The 21,657-nt window shown below is 48.1% G+C and overlaps 1 pseudogene; it reads left to right on the top strand.

Annotated features, from left to right (window-relative positions):
* The first annotated feature begins 3,635 nt into the window (after positions 1-3,635).
* Positions 3,636-5,133, top strand: LOC136489221 (serpin-Z2B-like; annotated as a pseudogene).
* Positions 5,134-21,657: the final 16,524 nt, after the last annotated feature.

The following is a 21,657-nucleotide window of genomic DNA, read 5'->3' as shown; positions in this document are numbered from 1 at the left end:
GAACAATTATCAGGACCGTTGAGGCATTGTGTGGAGGTTATGTGATAACTTATGGCAAAGCTTGGAGGGCTAAGCAGCGAGTGTGGAAGATGATATATGGGGACTAGGAGGATGGGTATGAGCAGCTGTCAGTACTTTTCAATGCAATCAAAGTGGTGAATCCAGGCATGCATTATGAGTACATCCCAAAACCAAATGTATGGAAGGATGGGAGGTAGATATTCTTCTGTGCTTTCTGGTGCTTCCCTTAGTGTGTCGAGGCCTTTAGGCACTGTTGTCCCGTCTTCTCCATTGATGGCATGTTCTTGATTGGCAAATACTAGGGCACACTTCCTATAGCCATATCATGTGACACGAACAACAAGTTGGTTCCTTTGGCATTTGCTTTGGTTGAGAAGGAGAACAATGACAGTTGGGGATGGTTCTTAAGGCTAGTCCGGATACATGTGGTTGGGCTGGCAGGGAGGTTGGCGTCATATCTAATAGGCACCAGGGCATACTTAATGTTGTGCAAGAGCAGATAGAGGGGTATGCACATTTGCACCATCGTTGGTGTACTCTTCACTTTGCTGAGAATCTACTCCGGAAGGATGGTGTGAAGGATAACTTTGATCTGTTCTAGGAGGCTGCTCGATAGCTTGAGGACAAGTACTTTCAAAAAAAGTTGGAGCAGGTCAAAACCTCATCAAATGCAGAAGGTAGGCAATGGCTCATAGGTTTGATGAGGGATTTGGACAAATGGATAAGAGCTCATGACGCTGGTGGATGGAGGTATGAGTTTCAGTGCAGCAACATGGTGGAGTCATTCAATAAGTTGCAATTGGGGATGCGTGGTATGCTCGTGAATGCAATCGTTCAATTCACCTTCTACAAGCTTGTTGCCTGGTTCAACGATAGACATGCCCATGCATTGAAGTTGCGGAGTGATGGAGAGATATGGGCTCCGAAACCAAAGGCACACCAAGAGAAGGCAAATGAAAGGGCTGGCACACATGAGGTTACATGCTTTGACCACGCTATAGGTACTTATCAGGTCGAGCATAGGGACAGTACAACGTCCGACGGCAAGGTCCGAGAGTCAAGGATGCATGTGGTTATCCTCCAAAATTTCACATGCACCTGTGGTAAACCAAGGCAGTACCGCTTTCTATGTTCCCATTTGGTGGCAGCAGCTAGGCATCACAACTATAATATCAAGAGCAGGATACCTCACGAGTTTAGTGTCGATACGCTTATGCACACATGGAGCCCCCACTTCGTGCCTTTCTAGGACCCTAGAGAGTGGCCTCAATATGATGGGCCAAAGTACATTACGGATCCAGCTTACCGTTGGAACAAGCGTGGATCAAGGAAGAGGACGAGGCACAGGATGGTTATGGATCAGATATCCAAAAGAACGAGGCATGGGAGAGGAACCCTATTTCTTACTGACCCCGAGCAGTACGAGTGCGGCAAGTGTGGTACACTTGGCCACAATTCATGCAGTTGCCATTGGCAGATTAGTGAGGTGCGACTATTGGTTGTTTTCATTATTTCATATTTGTCGTATTCATTTAATTAATTATGCATGTCTCGATTTATGTACGTAATTGTGTTAATTACTTGTATATTCCTAAGTTCATGTTTCATTGTATATTGAATTTCTAATTCATAGACTTTTTTGTTGGATGGCGCAATTCCACCTACTCGACCTGACGAATGAGGTGACCCACCAAGGACGTCTCATAGCGGCGGGGCAGGTAATAATCTATACGTTTTGTTTAAATTTTTATGAGCGTACATGTGTTCATGAAGTAACAGGAGTCTATGTTTTATTCTATGCAGGATCTTCCGCTCCTTCGTCCTAGAACGCATCTTATTTTTGTGATGTTTAACAAATAGGTTGACGTAGTCAGATCCATATCCCCTCTTCCGTGCAATTACTTGCCTCCCCTTCAGTTCATCCAAGAACTTAGCTTGACCCTCATAACATTCCCACCTGCATTTCCTAGTGCTCTGCTCAAACAAAAAATTATATCATATATGTCTTAGCAAAAGAAACAAAATATGATTTCATGTTTACCACAAAAATAATCAACCTCATCATAGTCAACCATATGGCCGCAATAATGGCCTATTCTAAGCTCTGAAGAGACAAGACCGTAGTTGGATTTAACACCACATTCGCACTTGACTGGAGGTGCTTTGTAAATTAACCTTTCTTTCTTATTTTCCTTTGCCTTTGGTGGCTCCGGCCATTGATTCTTAGGACCGTAGAGCCACTCTTTGAAACGACACTTCGCAAATCCATAACGCTACAAGAGAATACATTAGTACACGCACAAATATAGAGATAAACATTTAAACAGATACACTTTCCACTATCTTCGTGTTTGTTCGGACACACAAACTCCAACGTATTTTAAGGGTTTATCATAGCTCGATCTCCGCATTCGCACAGAGGAGGTTCCTCGAGTCATCTCACTGCGGCTAGGTGCTTCTCCTTAGCCGTCATTGGTGGGAGGTTAGGGGGGTGGAACCCACCGCTTAAAGTGTTCACGTGGATGTCTCCTTCTACACCAATCGTCGAAAAGGAGGTACCTAGGGTCAAACTTGTCTGCCCCGTCGATCCACTGAAAGAAAAAGCACCTCTCATGGTCCTACACAACAAGATTCCAACAAAATATTTGTAGCCTACTTACACAAATGAAGAAAAAAAGATAGTGGAAACAATTACTTACATTAAAATGACTGCATGTGTAGAAGCAACGCGCCGCTGTGTCTGGATGTCTCGATTGAAACACATCGGCCGGAAAACTACAGTCACAGTTAGGGACAGGAAAGTCAGGAGGGACGGGGGCATCTTTGCTAGACGCATCGGCGTATAATTCTCGAGGACGACCCCGTTTTCGCCAAAACTCCTCCCGATACATTTATTGCATTTAACAAAATGGTTGTAATTTAACAAACAAAAATTAAAACATCATAAATTAATGTCAATGAGAACCATAACTACAATACAACTAATTTCATTCTAAGAACCGAAAGCAATTAACATTAAACCCTAAACCTAGGGCTGTATAATATAAATATTAAAAATTGCATGAAACCCTAAGTCATGACGATTCTTAGGTTGAAAAATCCGACTAATATATACCGAATCGATGCGAAAAAAAACTAGGAGGGAAGCGAGGATACCTTGCTCTCGAAGATTCACGGATCAAATCAAAGTTTTCAAGGTCCAATATGCCGATTTGTGAGGTAGGGCGAAGTGGGAAGAGAAAAAAACACGAGAGGGAGGAGAAAGAAGAGGAAGAAGGATCGGACATGAAGGTTGGGGGCCGCGGTTAAAACACCACCTCGATGCCATAGATCATGGCGCCGAGCTCGGCGCCAGGATCTACGGCGCCAAGCTTGGCGCCAGGATCTATGGCGCCGAGCTACCTGCCAAGTCACCGCCACGTCTGCGTCGAGCCCAAGACCTCGGCGCCAGCAACGATGGCGCCGAGCAATGTAAGCTCGGTGCCAGCAACGATGGCGCCGAGCTAAGGGTCCAGATTTTAAAATCTTACCTCCAGAGGCATATTTATGAATTTTTTTTTAAAAAAGGGCTAAAAATAAAAAATTTGGTGACCTCGTCTCCCATTTCGACCACCATGGCCGCCGCCACAACTGCAGTCGCAGACGCAGCCCGAGACGGGCAGACGGCCCTCGCTCTCCGCCTCGCCAAGCACCTCGCGCCCCCGCCTCCCGCCGCCGCCGCCGCCGCCACCACCAACAACCACAACCACAACGTTGCGTTCTCGCCGGTGTCCGTGCACGTGGCGCTGGCGCTGGCGCTAACGGCCACGGGCGCGCGCGATGCCACACGGGTGCAGCTGCTCGCCTTCCTCGGCGCCCCGTCGGCCGAGGGGCTCGCCGACTTCCCTGCAAAAAGATATTTAATCGTTGTGACATTTGGATATCTGTGCTTCAACTCTCTTGCATTGTTAGATGATCAATATATAAACCAAGATGCTGAATGAATTTAGATCAGATTAGGCGCCTTATTTCCTATTCTATTAGGATTGGATGAGATGGAGAAAATTACATGCTGCCATCATTTACATACAAAATTCTTGTTATCAAACTTAATTTTTACATCACTAATCATAAATAGTAACAGTTTAACCCCCAGGCTTCATTTGTTCATTTTACTACCTTGCATTTGCGCACACATATATATTGTGATCCATCACGCACGTTCACTAATAGCACATTGCGTGGTAAGCGCAGCCCGAGGCCGCAGTGAAGATGATCAACTAGTGGGTGAAGAAGGCCACGGACAACCTCATCGACTCCATGATCTCCATCGACGACATCAACGCCGCCACCGACCACGTGCTCGCCAACGCCATCTACTTCAAAGGCGACTGGATGGAGCCATTTCAACTCCAGTTCACATCCCCGGGCACGTTCCACCGGCTCGACGGAGGCCACGTCGAGGTGGATTTCATGGAGAAATACCGGAGGATGGACGTTGCCTGCATGGACGGGTTCAAGGTCCTAAAGCTACCTTACAAGCTCGGCGCCGCACCACCGGCTCATGGCCAGCTCAAGTGCCGCCGTGGGCAGGTCGACACAAAGTCCAAGGACATGACCTCGACAGAGGTCAACGAGAGCACACGGTACTCCATGTTTGTCTTCCTCCCGGATACGCGTGACGGCAAGGCGACCATGGTGGACGTGGTCACCGCGGCGCCAGCGTTCATGTACAACATCTCGGCCCAGATGAAGTTGCGGGATGTGGACCTGAAGCTGCCCAAGTTCAAGATAACATTCAACTGGGGGAACCTCAAGGAGACTCTCTGCCAGCTGGGGCTGACGCTGCCGTTCTCGCCAGAGGCCGCCGACCTGCGGGGCATGTGCAACGGGGACGAAGGTGACGGCAAGTCACGGCGGACAACGTTCCTGAGCAAGGTTGCACACATGGCAGTGGCTAATGTGAACGAGAAGGGAACTGAGGCTGGAGCAGTGGCATTCCACGTGCGTGGTGGTAGCTGGCCACCGCCTGACCTCATCGAGTTCACCGCCGACCATCCATTCACCTTCATCATGGAGGAGCGGTCTGGGGTGATCGTGTTCGTAGGACACGTTCTTGACCCTACCAAGTGATACTCTGAATTCTGAAATGTCACTAACTGCTTCCTGGATCAGTTCGGCTGTTGCTCGTGAAGTACTGTTATGTTCTTATAATTACTGCTTCCTGAATCAGTTCGGCTGTTGCTCGTGAAGTACTGTTATGTTCTTATAATTACTGCTTCCTGAATCAGTTCGGCTGTTGCTCGTGAACTACTGTTATGTTCCTATAATTTTGGTGTTACTGTGGACTCGGTTCAGTGATTGCATAGGGTACTCAGGAATGGACGAAATGTTTTAGTGATTGCAACTGTACCTCCATTTGGTATTCTGTGTATCTTTTCGGAATATACGGCATGTTCGCTGGTTGGTTTCTGGGCTGATAAGCCCAGCTGGTGCTGGTTTGTTATAAGAGAAAAACACTATTGGCTGGTTGATAAGCTCTGACTGAAACCAACAAGCGAACATGCTGATAGTCTGGGTAAACATTTACCATAACAGTTCTAGAACTTAATTAAAAACAAAAAACCTGAGAAACACTCACATTTCAATTCCATGTGTTTTTGCAAACCAAACCATCTCTATGGACAGCACAGCCTTGTTAAACTGACTCAACAGCAACTCTTGAAAAGAAAATACAATGTCATTATAGACTAACTCTAATTTCATTCTAAAATATGACAGTTTCTGCACAATAAGCCAAGCTCAGTGGACAACAAAAGTATAGCAACCTGAATCTGGCCAAACCATGTTCACTAAGTGTCAGGACCGAATACTGGGGTACCCAAAGAGGAGGAGCTAATAACCATCAAACGTTGATGCTTCCGAACAGGCAAGAACGCAACTACACTTCTTGTCCATACGACTGAAGGTTGGCTGCGCCTCGCTCGGCCCTAAAGGGTTGGCTCCGCCTCGCCCAACCCCCGAGGGCAGGCTCTGCCTCGCCCGACGTCTGAGGGCTGACTCTGCCTCGCCTGACGACCGGGGATTGGCTCCGCCTCGCCCGACGGCTGAGGGCTGGCTCCTCCTCTACCAACGTCTGAGGGCAGGCTCCGCCTCGCCCGACGTCCGAAGGGCTAGCTCCACCTCGCCCGACGTCCGAGGGCTGGCTCCACCTCGCCCGATGTCTCGGGGCAAGCCCCGCCTCGCCCGACGTCTGAAGGCTGGCTCCACCTCACCCGACGTCTGAGGGCTGGCTCCGCCTCGCCCGACGTCCTGGGGCAAGCTCCGCCTCGCTAAACGTCTACACCCTGCTCCTTCATAATGACAAGCACAGGGTAAGACAGGACACTCAAGTCAACCGCAGTACCGAGGACCATACCCTGCACGCCTGCAGGAAAGTACCGTCAGGATATGACGGGACAGGCGCTTTAAGCCCTTCCAGGCATGACAGTGCCCGAACAGTGTTGTAGGCGCCAACTTTTATCTTACAGTGTTGTGGACGCCGCCATCAGCCCTCGGACGCAGATCTTGACACAAGCATACGACAACCACTACGATCTAGGAGGGAGCTCACCTCATCTATAGTAACGGACGTATGGTCACTTCCCCGTCTGCTCCCCGTAGGGTCGCGGCTCGGCACCCAATGGGCCTCCTGGATCAATCGGACAGCCTAGGCAAACGCCAAACAAACGGCTGCCGAAAGATAAGTACCCTTATTTACTCACTTTTACGTGTCAATTTTACTACCGAGCCTCCGACCTCAACAATGGTAGGGGCGCAGACATCGCTCGGGGGCTGTCGAGAGTGTCTACTCGTTTAAACATTCTCTTCACCCGACCCCTCCCTACGTTTAAAAACTGGAAGCACGGTGTGCGGGTGTAAACTTTGAGTAAAACTGTACGAACCGCTAGACCCTACGCCCCAGCGGCTACGACGTTTTTGTTTACCAGCGTAATCGAATTCTTTGTCCCCGCATCCCAAGCTTTAGCATCCACCTTCTCGAGAAGGGTTCAGAGGGGTCTGCCTATGGAATCTCCTTCAAGGAGAAGCTGTCAGGTCGCCCAAATCAATCGAGCACCTCGGATTGCTGTCGAGAGACAGAAACGAAAAATTGCGATGCTCGTACAAGTTACACCGGCCCTGTCATAAACGTCGGACCCCAACCCCGCACGGACATATCCGGTAAGAGCTTCCCGTCGCTCATGCCACCAAGGTAACATCACTGACCCCTGCTTTCATTTCTATTATATCGTGCATTCATCCCAAGTGTTGCATATGCAATCGCTGCATCTCAACGCTTCGTGTCGCGTCACGAAGCGATAGTCGCCTCATTCGATATGAGCGACAATTGACCTAGGTTCGAAGGCCGGCCCGCGAAGGGCTCGAGGCCACCTCGTGTCAAATAGAGTCAGGGGAGAAAACTAAGATGAGCCCAGTGGCCTTGCCTGACCCCGCTCAGAAGCGGACAATGACATCTTGACCTTTCTCGTTCGATTCTAACCTGGAGCCAAACCCACAGAATCTCCGTCGATGAGAGGCCAACGGGCCACCTGAGCCTATCGAACGGCCCGGGCATTTGTCGAGAGGCGGGTTAAGAAGTAGTGGAATACCACATGAGGGCTCTGCCAACCCCGTCAGCAGATGGCAGACCTGAATTCCACACGAACGTGCCCGTTAGCAAGCTCATTGAGCGCGACACTCGAGCCATCAAGGCAAGTGTCGTTAGCTCAGCCCCTCCGATTGCAGAAATCGAGGACGGGGTGACACGTGAAACACAACCCAACCCTATCAGACCCTAAGGGGCTCGAGGGCTCGAGCTGCCCGATCCTAGATCAAGAGACCAAGGTTCGAAGGCTGGCCCGCGAAGGGCCCAAGGCCACCTCGCGTCGAGCAAGAGCCAGGGGAGAAAACGCAGATGAGCCTCAGCGGACTTCGCCCAACCCGCATAGAGGAGGATAGGGTCATCTCAACCTTCTAGATCAATCCAGCCTCTAGCCGTGCCCATATAATCCCCATTGAGGGGAAATCTGTTGGAAGGCGGGTTAACGAGCAACGAAACGCCACCCGAGGGCTTTGCCGACCCTGTCGCAAGCAACGAGACCGAATTTCGTTCGAACATCCCCATTAGCGAGCTCATCAAGCGCGTCACTTGAGCCATCAAGGCAAGTGACGTCGCCTCAACCCCTCCGGTTGCAAAAACCTCGGATGGGGCGACAATCACAAAAATGAACCAACCCTTGACCGAATCCCCGCCTAGCGTGGGGGCTCGGGGAAGGTTGGACTTGCAAGGAGACCGAATGCACGGTCATAGAACGATAGCTAAAATCCTAAGGAAGGGGTACGTGTGAATACAAGAGCAGTTTCGCTATCCTCTCTTCGGTCTCCAGTGACATTGAACCCTAGCAACCACAAGGGGTCAGATCTCACTCGGGGGCTAGTAAAGGTATAAAACCCTCTTTTTTCAAAACAGTCGCTGCGCCGAACATCTTCCTCGCGTTAATGTTAGCGGTAAGGTTTGTGGGAACAAATAACCGAGTGTGCCTGGTAAGACTACAAAAAACCCATGCCCCAACGGCTATGGTGACTTTGCTCACCAGCATAATCGAAATTTCCCTCTTATACACCTCGGGCCCTACGGTCTTAACGAACAGAAGGGTCGGATTGCATAAGCACCTTTTTTCGAATGCAAAAAGAGAAAAAAGCAAGTTCAATCAAACGAAACAAAATTATGAATTTGTCCAAACGAAACGAAATTATGAATCTGTCTTTAGGATACAAAAGTGCCGACACTTGTCCACAGATTAATGATAATGTCTATCAGACCCATTCGACTAACTATCCCCTCCGAGGAGCACCATGTCTTTGATCCTATTCATCAGGTTCCGCGCAATAGGAGTCACATTCGTCTCGATCTCATCCAGCACGGAGGCCTCATAGCTAGGTGCGAAGCCGATGCTCATTGTCTCCAAGTCAATGCTCTCCGCATAATGAGATCGAGCAACAGCAAAGGCTTGGGTGATCCTGGTGTGAAAAGCATCCTCCTCGAGCTGGAGCACCCGCGCTGTGATGTCTATAACAAAGGCCGCAAGCGAGCTGGTTCCCTCCGGTCACGCCACCCTCAGGTCATCAAAGACCACCCCGACGGCAGCATGCAGGAGATCATGCTCATCGCTCTCCGCCTAGAGGATCCCCCGCATCTCAGATAGCTCCGTGGCCAGCCCAGCGAAAACGCTCTTGGCCTCCAGCCTTTGGGCTACTATGGTTACAAGATTGGCCCGGAGGGAGCTGACCTCCCAACATGCCTCGTTGCACTCTTGGACGGTTCGGTCGCACTCCTCAAGGGCCACGCTGTACTCCGAGCGGAGTCTTTCCACAGTCTAGCGCAGCTCGTCCCGCTCCTTGTGCAGCCGGGCTATCGCCTCAGTGTCTAGGCTCACCCTCTGCTACAGGTCCGTGGACCTCTCCTGCGCTCCCAGTTTGAGCTCCTGCTCCTTCTCCACCTCGGCCAGAAGGTTGAAGACCCACTGGCGGGCCTCGGCATCTTGCTGGAGCAGATCATCCCGCTCCTTCTACAATCTGGTGGCTTCCTCCTCATCCTGTTGTGCCCTCACCGATAGATCCTGGAACATCATATGGGCCTCCTCCGCATCTCGATGCGCCTCGACCTCTCGCTACCGGAGACTGGCTGCCTCCTCGGCCAAGGGAGTCAGCTCGGCCACCCACTGTTGTGCGGCAGCGAGCTGGGCGCTCACATCTCTGTGCTGCCGGGCCTCCTCGATAAGGCGGTCCCATTCCACCTTCTGCTCATGGAGGAACCGGGATTTCTCCCGGCTACAAGCGATAAGGGACTGAAAAGAGGATCAATGTCAAAAACACAAAAATACATGAAGAAAGAAGAAAGTGAGAGGGGAGATTAAGCAGATACCCAGCTAGTAGGAATGATGACGTCATGCAGGACACCCCTAGCCTAGTTCAGGACATCCACCATAGCCGAGATCCCTCCATTGAGACTCTCCCGCTCTATGCTCTCGGTAGCATCGTCGAGCGAGAAGAGAATCGACGTTGGGTCTTGAGGATCCATCCACTAGAGCAACGACTCACCCCACGTGGGCGAATGGCTGCCCCCCAACGTCAGGGCCAAGGGCGACCCCCTACTGGTCCTCTCCACCACCACCACGATACCCGGGGACCCTCCAGCCGTATCCCCCTCCGTTTGGCCCGCCTCAGGCGTCGTTGCCTAGGCCACCGATGGCAAGGATCTTGCTGCTCCCTCAGGCACCGTCGCGGCTACGTCCGTCTACGTCTGTGAAAGGATCAAGATGCCCAAAAGGGAGGGGGTGAATTGGGCTAATTCTAAATTTCTTTGCAATAATTAAATCCTATGGTTAGCTCAATTAACCCCTTGTGCCTAGAAAGTATTTCTAATTGTTCTACCGCACAAAAGACTTGCAACCTAAGTTCCAATCCTACTCTAGCATGGCAATTCTAAGAATGTAAAGACATGAATTGAATTGCTCAAGGTAAATGCTCAAAGTAAATAGAGAAGGAGGAACGCGGCAATGTTTTACCGAGGTATCGGAGAGTCGCCACTCCCCACTAGTACTCGTTGGAGCACCAGCGCAAGGGTGTAGCTCCCCCTTGATCCGCGCAAGGATCAAGTGCTCTCTACGGATTGATTCTTCGACACTCCATCGTGGTGAATCACCCACAACCGCTCACAACTTGAGTTGTGTCACCCACAAGCTCCGCCGGGTGATCACCAAACTCTCAATCACCACCAAGCCATCTAGGTGATGGCGATCACCAAGAGTAATAAGCACGAACTCTCACTTGACCACGACAAGCCTAATGAGAAGGTGGATGCACACTTTGTTACTCTTGATCTTCACTAATGAGGGCTCTCTTTGGGATTCTCAAATCTCAATCACCTCACTAGGACCTTGCTCTTCTTGGCACTCACAAACGTGTTTCTCAGCTGTTGGAATGAGCAAAAGTACCCCCACACATGAGCGGAGGTGGTATTTATAACACCTATTGAAAAACGAACTGTTATGTGCCTGTACGGGGTGATCGGACGCTCCGGTCATGTTGATCGGATGCACCGGTCAGTACACCCTGAACTCCAGTGGTTAAGAGTTGACCGGACGCTGGCAGCGTCCGATCAACACTGACCGGATGCATCCGGTCAAGTTTTCTCCTCACTGGAACCTTACTGATGTCGATCGGACGCTGGACCTCTAGAGTCTGGTCACTGCTGAGCAGCGTTCGGTCAGTAACCGAAACCTGATCAGTGTCCGGTCAGCATTGACTGGACGCGTCTGATCAGGATTCTCCCTCTTTGGGACCTTACTAGAGTCGACCGGACGCTGGCCCTCAGCGTCTGGTGACATGACCTCATAGTGTCTGGTCATTTCCAGATGATTTCACCTTGGTCAAATGAACTGACCGGACTCTGAGCCAGCGTCCGGTCACACCGGAGCCAGCGTTCGGTCAGTATTTGACCCTCCATTCACTTCCAACTCTCGATCATTTGTGAATGAAGATTGCTCCATTGGATCAAAGGGTTGTTGTGGAGCTACCTAGTGCTAGTTTTAACAAGTGTGCACCACACCTAACTCACTAGACTCACCTAGGTTAAGCTACCCATTCATACCCCCCTTAATAGTACGACCAAAGGAAAAACAAAGTCCTAAACTACTCTAAGTGTCTCTCCAACTCCAATCGACACTTAGAACTAGTCCATCCTTAACCTTGTCGTCCATCCTTTGAAAACCAAAACGATTTCCATCGTAGGGGCATGACAACCATAGTTGCCCAATCGATCTCTATTACCGTGACCTAACTCAATTGTTTCTACAAAACACACATTTGTCACAGTAATCACGTATTGTCATTAATCACCGAAACCCAACTAGGGGCCTAGATGCTTTCAATCTCCCCCCTTTTGGTGATTGATGACAATACTACCTCGAGTATGTGAAAGAGATGAGGTTTTTAACATGCTTGGTTCATATAAGCTTTTGACAATAAGAACAAAAGTGTTAGACAAGCTTATATGACCCAAGCCAACATGATGTACTAAAAAGATATGAAATAAGCATGAGTACAAGTAATAAAGCTCATTTGCATCGGAGTAAAGCGCGGAAGCAAAGGCAAATGAGCATAGCACAAGTGATATGACATATAAAGAATTCAAGGTAGGGAGCACACATGTCAAATATCACGATCACGTAGATATCACTGTCACATAAATATAGTAAACATGAATGCATAATGTATCTCACACATAAAAACTCCAAATGTAAGTAGATAAGCTAATATAATAACTAAGCTCCCCCTAGATAAGTAGCTCCCCCTAAGCCTAACATACTCGAACCCTCTCCCCCTTTGGCGTCAAACACCAAAACCTAAGGGTCGGTCGGCGAGGCTGCAGTGGACGAGCCGGGCACTGAGGTACGAGGAGCGAGGTGGAACTGGGTGCCATCATTGTCTGATCTTGAACTCTGAGCTGTCTGACCCTCTGTAGGTGGTAGTGATGCTGAAGCAGTCTGGGTCAGATCAGGAACTAGTGCTGCTGTAGGCTGAGCTGGTATAACTGAAGTAGCCGGTTCTGATGATGCCACTAAGGAGGGGAGCGTCTCTGTCGTCGCTATGATAGGTGCAGCCGTAGAAGGACCTGGAACATGCAGGTATGGAGGAGTGGGCTACCCTGTCAACTCACTAAAGGAGGCTCCAAGACTCCTAGAGACTGAAGTGTCTGGCTCAAGCAGCGACGACGTCTGTGCCAGTGTGAAGCCTGTCTGAAGTGGTGTGAACTACGGGGCTACCACTGGCAAAGTGAACCACTAGGACACCTACTCTGTCGGTGAAGCATACTGTGCTGGTGGCTGTCCCTGACTCTGAAGCCCACTAGGCTGTAACGCTAGAGTCATCAAAGTGGTGGCAGGCTGACCAAGCTAGGGCGAAGCCTGTGGTGGTGGGGCCCCAATCGCTGTCACTACATGCTGCATGAATCCGAGAAGCTGCTGCTGCATGAGGATCTGCTGCTGATGCATAGCCTGCTACTACTACTATAGAGCCTGTGTCTGCTGCTGAATAACAAGCTGCTAGCGCTGGAACTCGTCCTGCCGAGTCTGAAACTGAGCAAATGTAGCAGCTGTCTCCTGAGCCTGTCGTGCCTGGTCCTGCCTCATCCACTCAAGTATAGCTAGAAGAGCGGGGTCTATCTGTGGGGCAGGTGGTGCTGAACTGGAGCTACCGGTCTCAGCATCATGTCGTCGTGGAGGCATCTAAGGAATGGGCTGGTAGTCATCATTAGAACTGTCACTGGGCTCGCTAGTGACCAACCCCTCCTGTTGACCAAGCTCCTCCTCCTCTATAGCTGCAATACCCCTGATAATATCATCCTACTAGGCTGTAGTCTCTGGCACCTCTGGACGACGGCGTGGCTGACTAGGTGCCTGTGGTGTACTGTGGCGGATCATCTGAGACAGGTTATAAGCAGGGAACTCTATCGTGGCACCACTATACTCAGCAATCATCTCAGGCGACTTAACAGAAACAGCTCTATGGATAAGGAATGTGACCCAGTGAGCATAGGGTAGCTGCCTGTGACCTCTGAAGCCCTCAGCTATAGTGTCCTCCATCTCTGACAGAAGAAGATCCCAGATATCAAAGACTGTCTACTGCATCAGAGAGTTGAGAAGCCAGAGCTGTATCCGAGTCAATCCCTCTCTATATCCCATCCTAGGAAGTAAAGTCCTCCTCAAGATAGCCTCAATCACTCGAGCAGTGGGAGTGAGATCACTGGGGTTCCTCCTCGACCCCTCGCCAAAGGGCTTTGTGAAGTAGTGACGAACTAAGCTTGTAGGAGGTACCATACCATCATGAGGGCGTCTGGGGGTGCGGTCTATTCATAGCACACCTCATGGAGCCTGACTGGCTGCTCCTGAAGCCTGAGAATCTCCCTGACCTTGGTGCTTGTCAACCGGTAGTCTCTGCCTCCGAATGCAAAGTGTATAAACCTAAGATGTGGGTTAATCCAGAGAAATGCATAGAACTGACGAACCCAAGATGGAACATATAATCCGGTCCGTCCAATCAAACCTGTCAGCCCCGATAGATATGCAAGGTAGGGGCGAATGTGCTCACCAGCTACTGCAACAATAGACTCTATGTTGCACACCCTCTGTGATCTGAAAACTGCTCCACTGTTCAGACAGGCATTATAGAAGTCCTCCTGTAGGGGTGTATAGAATCCCTCTGATGCTCTCTCATCCCTCCTAGGCAGAATCCACACCTCGAAGTCCACGAACCTTAGTTGCTGCACCTGCTTTGTCGTGGCGGCCCTCAGGTCAAGATGGGTCACTGGAGGCAGACCCTGTTGTTGAGGCGGTGGACGAGAATCCCTGCGCTGAGTGGCTGGCCTCGGTGAAACTAGGACACGAGTACGACCAGAGCGGCGTAACTGTGGCTGTGGTGCTGGCTCTATCTCCTCGGCCTACTGGACCTACTGACCCTCCTGAGACTGCTGTGCTGGCTATGCCTCCTGAGTCTGCTGAGCTGGCTGAGGCTCCTAAGTCTACTGTGCGGGCTGAGGCTGCTGTTGTGGCTCCCCTTGAGGCTAAACCTCATCAATGGCAACACGCCGTCCGCCAATCATGAGAGTCCTAGCTGGACCACCATGAAGGCGCTCAACTTGCTGAAGTGAAGCCATCGCCTCTGGTGAAAGCGGATTAGCATCCGAACTCCACTGCGAGCCCCTCCTCTCTCGGCACGCTCTGTGGCCTCAGCAACTGTGGTGGCTCTCACTATGTCTGTATCTGGATACTTGCGCTTCCTCACTGCCAACTTCTTGGTCACCTTGCCTTTCGGATCTGTAGGCTGGCAAGGCGGGGGCCTCGGATCCTCGTCACCAGGACCACCTCTGACATTCTTTGTATGAGCCATCTGATGGATCAAAGAAGAATCAACTACCCCTGACAAAGATCAACTGACACTTTTGAGGCTTGCCCTCATTCCGTACTCGCGAGCTTGGCCCCGAGTTAACTGACAACTACCACTGACACCTCAACGAAACCGGCTCGCTACGTGATGGAATAGATAGGGTATACAAATAACTTAGATTATGCATCTAGAGATACGAAACCCTAATAGAGCAAGCAATTAGGTACGAAATTGAAACGGAGGCTTGCTACCTGACGATCCGATGAAACGACGAGACAAGGAAAGGATCGAGGAACCACCGGATTGGCAAGGGTCGGCAATGCAATGCGGTGAATCAATGGCCGAGGGTCCGCAATGTTGAAGCTAGGGCAGCTAGGGTTCTAGAGGCGGCGTTAGGGCACTGCAGGGGTGGTGCTACGGCTTCTAATGCGAGGAGGGGCGGCGCTGGACGGCATGCTGGATGACATGGCGGCGCGGAGAGCTGCAGGGAGGCGCTCTGACGGTGGCATGCGGTGGTGCGGCGGCGTGGCAGCATGGCTGTGGTGGCGCGAGGGCTCGACTGTAGGCGGCGCGCGGTGGCACGAGAAGATTCGTGGAGCTGCTGCGGCGGCGTAGGGAGTAGGTAGGCGCGACAGATCCGGTGGCTAGGGTAGACGGCGGTTGAGGCGAGCTCTAGAGGCGGCGATGGCGGAGGATAAGGTCAAAAACGCACGGGTGGCTACGGTTAAAAGGGGACCCCGACCGAGTTGGATAAGGAAAGTAAGAAGAAACCTAAATCCACACATTATCTACTGACCGGACGCTCCGGTGGCAGCGACCGGACGCTGCCACCCAGCGTCTAGTCGATTCTAGAGAGGTCCAATTCCTCTAGAATTGTGACTGGATGTGTCCGGTGGACACCGACCGAATGCAACCAGAGTCCGGTCACCTAGCCTTGACGTCTTCATGATCGACTGAACACTGGGAAAACACTGTTTTAGCGTCTGATCACTCCTGCTCGGCAGCTGTTCACCTCCTGTGAACTGACCGGATGCTGGACTCCAGAGTCCAGTGCAGCATCCGGTCACTCTTTCTTCAGCGAATCTTCAAAGTCCTTCGCGCTGCCTGTTCCCAATCAAGTCCCAACTCCAATAAGATTCAAATAAACACCAATTGGGACTGATGTGAGTGACCTCTCTCAAACCCTCAAGTTTTTCAAAATATTTTGCCTTAGGCTATAATTCTTTTTAAGAAAATAGGCAATAAGAGGGCAATTGAAGACAAACGACAAAATAACACTCATGCAAATGCAATGCAATACTTGTAAGTAAATCTAGTTGCTTGTCAAGTTTGATCCAAGGTTAAGCTTCTTCACACGCTTTTTGGCGGTTATCTTAACGATGTTAGACAAGCCCTATATGCATTACAAAACATTAAACATGTTGTATATTACAATGCAATGCAAGGGACAACACAAGCTTAATTTTTAGTGAAGTTACTAAAATCAAGCACATTGAGCTCATTCCGCAATCTACAAAATGTTGCCTCATCTAGCGGTTTAGTAAAGATATCCGTCAATTGATCCTCGGTCCTTACACCTTCTAGTGATATATCATTTTTAGCAACATGATCTCTAAGAAAGTGATGGCGAATATCTATGTGCTTGGTGCGAGAGTGTTGAACCGGATTATTTGCAAGTTTTACCGCACTTTCATTGTCGCACAAAAGAGGTACTTTATCTAGGACTACACCATAGTCTAGCAAAGTTTGTTTCATGTAAAGTATTTGTGCACAACAAGCACCCACGGCAATGTATTCCGCTTCGGCGGTGGACAAAGCCACACTATTTTGCTTCTTGGAGGACCAAGACACAAGTGATCTACCAAGCAAATAGCACCCTCCGGATGTGCTCTTTCTATCAACTTTGCAACAGGCATAGTCCGAATCGGAATAGCCAACTAATTCAAATATAGCTCCTTTGGGATACCAAAGGCCAATGCTTGGTGTGTGCTTAAGATACCTAAGGATTCTTTTTACGGCAATTAGATGAGTTTCCTTAGGATTAGCTTGAAATCTTGCACACATACACATACTAAACATGATGTCGGGCCTAGATTTGGTCAAATATAACAAGCTACCAATCATAGAGCGGTAGAGAGTTTGATCAACCGGGTTACCTCCCTCATCTAGGTCGAGATGTCCATTGGTTGGCATAGGTGTCTTGATTGGCTTACATTCATCCATCTTGAATCTCTTGAGAAGATCATTAGTATATTTTTCTTGAGAGATGAAAATCCCTTCTCTCATTTGCTTGACTTGAAAACCAAGAAAGAATGTAAGCTCTCCAATCATTGACATCTCAAACTCCTTCGATATCAATTCACCAAACTCTTTGCATGAATCTTCATTTGATGATGCAAAGATGATATCATCAACATACACTTGACAAATGAAGATATGCCCATCAAGCTTCTTGGTGAATAGTGTGGTGTTGATCTTCCCAATGGTGAAGCCCTTCTCAATGAGAAAGTCCCGAAGGCGCTCATACCAAGCTCTTGGGGCTTGCTTAAGCCCATATAATGCCTTGGACAACCTATAAACATGATTAGGATATCTAGGGTCTTCAAACCCAGGAGGTTGATCAACATAGACTAGTTCATTAATAAAGCCATTTAAAAATGCACTTTTTACATCCATTTGATAAAGTTTTATTTCATGATGTGATGCATATGCAAGGAGGATACGGATGGCTTCTAATCTTGCAACCGGGGCAAAGGTCTCTCCAAAATCCAAACCTTCAACTTGAGAGAACCCCTTTGAAACTAGTCTTGCCTTGTTCCTCACAACAACACCTTGATCATCTTGCTTGTTTCGCAACATCCACTTTGTTCCAATGACTCTTGCACCTTTAGGTCACACTTCAAGAGTCCAAACTTTATTGCGGGTGAAGTTTATCAACTCTTCATGCATGGCATTTATCCAATCCGGATGTTAAAGAGCTTCTTCTACCTTAGTAGGCTCAAAGCAAGAGACAAAAGAGTGATGAGCAATAAATGAAGCATGTTTTTGAGATTGAGCATTATACCCTTTGATGGACTCCCTATGATGAGATCTTGTGGATGGTCTTGAAGTAGAGGTGTATTTCTTCTATTGACCACTTGAGGGGGAGGTTGTGGAGCATCAACATCTTGTGCTTGTACCACAATTTGTTCATGGGAGACATGAGTATCTTCATTTTCTACTCTCCCTTCTTTTTCACCATCTTGTGGCACACTTGATGAAGAAGGTGGATCAATCACTTGTACATCATCTTCATCATCTTTAGGCTTGATGTCTCCAACCGAAATGTTCTTCATAGCCTCCCTCAATGGTTCATCACCTACATCATCAAGATTCTCATGTGCTCCTTGGGAGCCGTTAGATTCATCAAATTCCACATCATATGTTTCTTCAACTAAGCCGGTGGCATGATTAAATACTCTATATGCTTTGGACTTTGATGAGTAACCAACAAGAAAACCAATATCACAATGTCTTTGAAACTTCCCTAGGAGTTGCTGCTTCTTGTATATGTAGCATTTGCAACCAAACACCCTAAAGAAGGAGACATCCGGCTTCTTCCCATTGAGCAACTCATAAGGTGTCTTACCAAGGAACTTTTGAAGGAATAGGCGGTTGGATGCATAGCATGCGGTGTTGATTGCTTCCGCCCATAGAGCTTCGGGGGTGTTGTATTCATCAAGCATTATTCTCGCAAGAGTGATCAATGTCCGGTTCTTCCTCTCAACTACACCATTTTGTTGAGTAGTATATGTTGCGAAGACTTCATGTTTGATTCCAACTTCATCACAATAAGCTTCTATGTTTGTGTTGTCAAATTCTTTCCCATTGTCACTTCTTATCTTTTTGAGCTTCACTTCAAATTTATTTTGTGCTCTCTTGGCAAACTTCTTGAAGCAAGATGCTACTTTAGATTTGTCATGAAGGAAGAATACCCATGTATACCTTGAATAGTCATCAACAATCACAAGACAATAAAGATTCCCTCCCAAACTCTGGTATGTTGTTGGTCCAAATAAATCCATGTGAAGGAGTTCTAGCACTCTTGCGGTTGACATGAAAGCTTTTGTTGGATGGGTATTTGCAACTTGCTTGCCGGCTTGACATGCACTACAAAGCTTGTCCTTCTCAAACTTCACATCCTTCAACCCTCTCACCAAATCATTCTTCATAAGCTTCTTGAGTGAGCTCATTCCAACATGAGCAAGTCTTCTATGCCATAGCCACCCAAGTGTTGTTTTGGTGAATAGGCATGTCTTCAAGTTTGCATCTTCGGAGGTGAAGTCCACTAGATATAGGTTGTTGTATCTAAATCCTTTGAATATCACATGATCATCATCCTTCTTAGATACAATAACCATCTTCTCGGTAAACAAGCATTGAAAGCCAAGATCACACAATTATCCAACGGATAGCAAGTTGAAACTCAATGAAGCAACATATAGCACATTGGAGATGGAATGATCATTTGATATTGCCACTTTGCCCAATCCTTTGACCTTGCCCTTTGAGTTATCTCCAAATGTGATTCTTTCTTACCCATCTACTTCTTCATCTAGTGAGGTGAACATACGAGGATCACCGGTCATATGTTGTGTGCAACCACTATCAATAACCCAATGACTTCCACTGGTCTTGTAGTTCACCTACACACAAGAGATCAAGCTTTAGGAACCCAAACTTGTTGAGGGCCCTTCACCTTCTCAACAAGTGACTTTACAACCTAAATTTTCTTAGGCCTATTCTTGTTGGGAGGACCTAAGAACATCACTTTCATCTTTCCACTAGAATCCTTTCTAAGCATGTAGTGAGCATTGAAGGCAAAAGGTCTAGCATGCTTGGGCAAGGGTTGTGGTGGTGGAGTTTGGCACTCATGAGCAAAGTGGCCTTCTTGTCCACACTCAAAACACTTCTTTGGCTTTGGCTTTTGTTGATGTTGAGCTTGAGCCTTCTTCTCTTTGTTTTCCATGTACCTAATGTCACTTCTATCCATCTTCATGATAGTGTTCATTAGTAGCTCACTTTGAAGATGCTTGCATCTAGTGAACTTCCTCAATCCAATCTTAAGATGCTCTTTCTCCAACTTCAGCTTCTTGTTTTCTTCCTTGAGAGCACCATTGTTTTTCTCTTCCTTGAGCTTCTTGTTCTCATCTTTGAGCATCTCATTCTCAAGGATCAAACCATCATCATGAACAATAGTTTCTAGCACAATGGACTTGGTGGTTTTGAGTTCTTCAAGATCTTTCTTGAGCTTTTCATTGTCACTCTTGAGCTTGACAAACTCATCATAATCATCGGCCTCAACCACTTGCTTGCCCTTGCTACTAGAACTTTGCCCAATGCTCTCAATAATCAAGTCATCACATGATGTAGCTATATCAATCTTAACAACATCGTTAGTAGCATCATGTGGCTCATTAGATAATTATTCTTGAGCAATAACAAGAGTATCATGATTAACCTTAAGAGTGGTGTATTCTTCTCTTAGCTTGTTGTGGCTAGTGATGAGCTCATTATGTGTCCTCTCAAGTTTATCATGTTTATCTTTAAGCTCTTTCTTAGAAGATTTGAGCCCCTTGAGTTTGGATGATATAGCATCATTAGCTTCTCTGAGCTCAACACTAGCCTTTTTGGCTATATCACATTTTGCTAAAAGTGCATCATTTTTAGCCTCTAGCTTTTCATTCTTAGCTCTAGTCTTTATAATGATCTTAGTGTATTGTTTAAGCAATCTAGCAAGATCATCATAAGTAGGTGACTCATATTCATCATCATCACTATCGCTATCATCATTACTAGCATGCTCATCATCACTACTATCATCATTGTTTGCTACCTTGCGATCACCCTTGGCCATAAGGCATAGGTGTGTAGAGGATGATGGCGGTGGTGGCGATGAAGATGATGAAGAGTTGATAACAATTGCGGCCACCTTCTCGTTGTCACTATCATCATCGGATGAGGCACTAGATGAATCAATGTCCATGAGCCAATTACCGACAATGTATGCCTTTCCACTCTTCTTCTTGTGGAAGTCCCTCTTCTTGCCATCTCTCTTCTTGTATGGCTTGTTCTTCTTCTTCTCTTCTTCTTCTTCATTGCTTGAGTCATCTTTCTTACCCTTGTATTTGTTCTTGAACTTGTCTTTCTTGGGCTTAGTGCATTGGTGTGCTAGATGACCAAGTTCTCCATAATTGAAGCAATCCATCTCAGAGATTGGCTTCCTTCTAGAGCTAGTGAAGAACTTCTTCTTCTTGCCATCAAACTTGATGCCACTCTTGTTGAGCTTCTTTAGCATCTTGGCGGTCTTCTTCACCATGAGAGCAAGACTTTCATCATCAACTTCATCATCACTTGAGCCCTCATACTCAAGTCTTGCTTTGCCCTTCTCTTGACTAGCTTTGAATACTAAGTCCTTATCTTTCTTCTTGGTAGAGGATGAGCCATCTTGTGGCGTGATGTGCATGTACATCTCATGAGCATTGTTCTTTCCCAAGATTTGTGTCGGTGTAGCGATGGAAAGATCACCTTGATGTAGCACGGTCACAATATGCCCATATTTGTCAATGGGGAGGACACTCAAGATTTTTCTTCCAACATCGGATAGTTGCATTTGAGTGAGTCCAAGCCCAT

Source organism: Miscanthus floridulus, chromosome 10 (assembly GCF_019320115.1).
Source record: "Miscanthus floridulus cultivar M001 chromosome 10, ASM1932011v1, whole genome shotgun sequence".
NCBI classification, from domain to species: domain Eukaryota; kingdom Viridiplantae; phylum Streptophyta; class Magnoliopsida; order Poales; family Poaceae; genus Miscanthus; species Miscanthus floridulus.
This window is presented reverse-complemented; position numbering and strand designations above follow the sequence as displayed.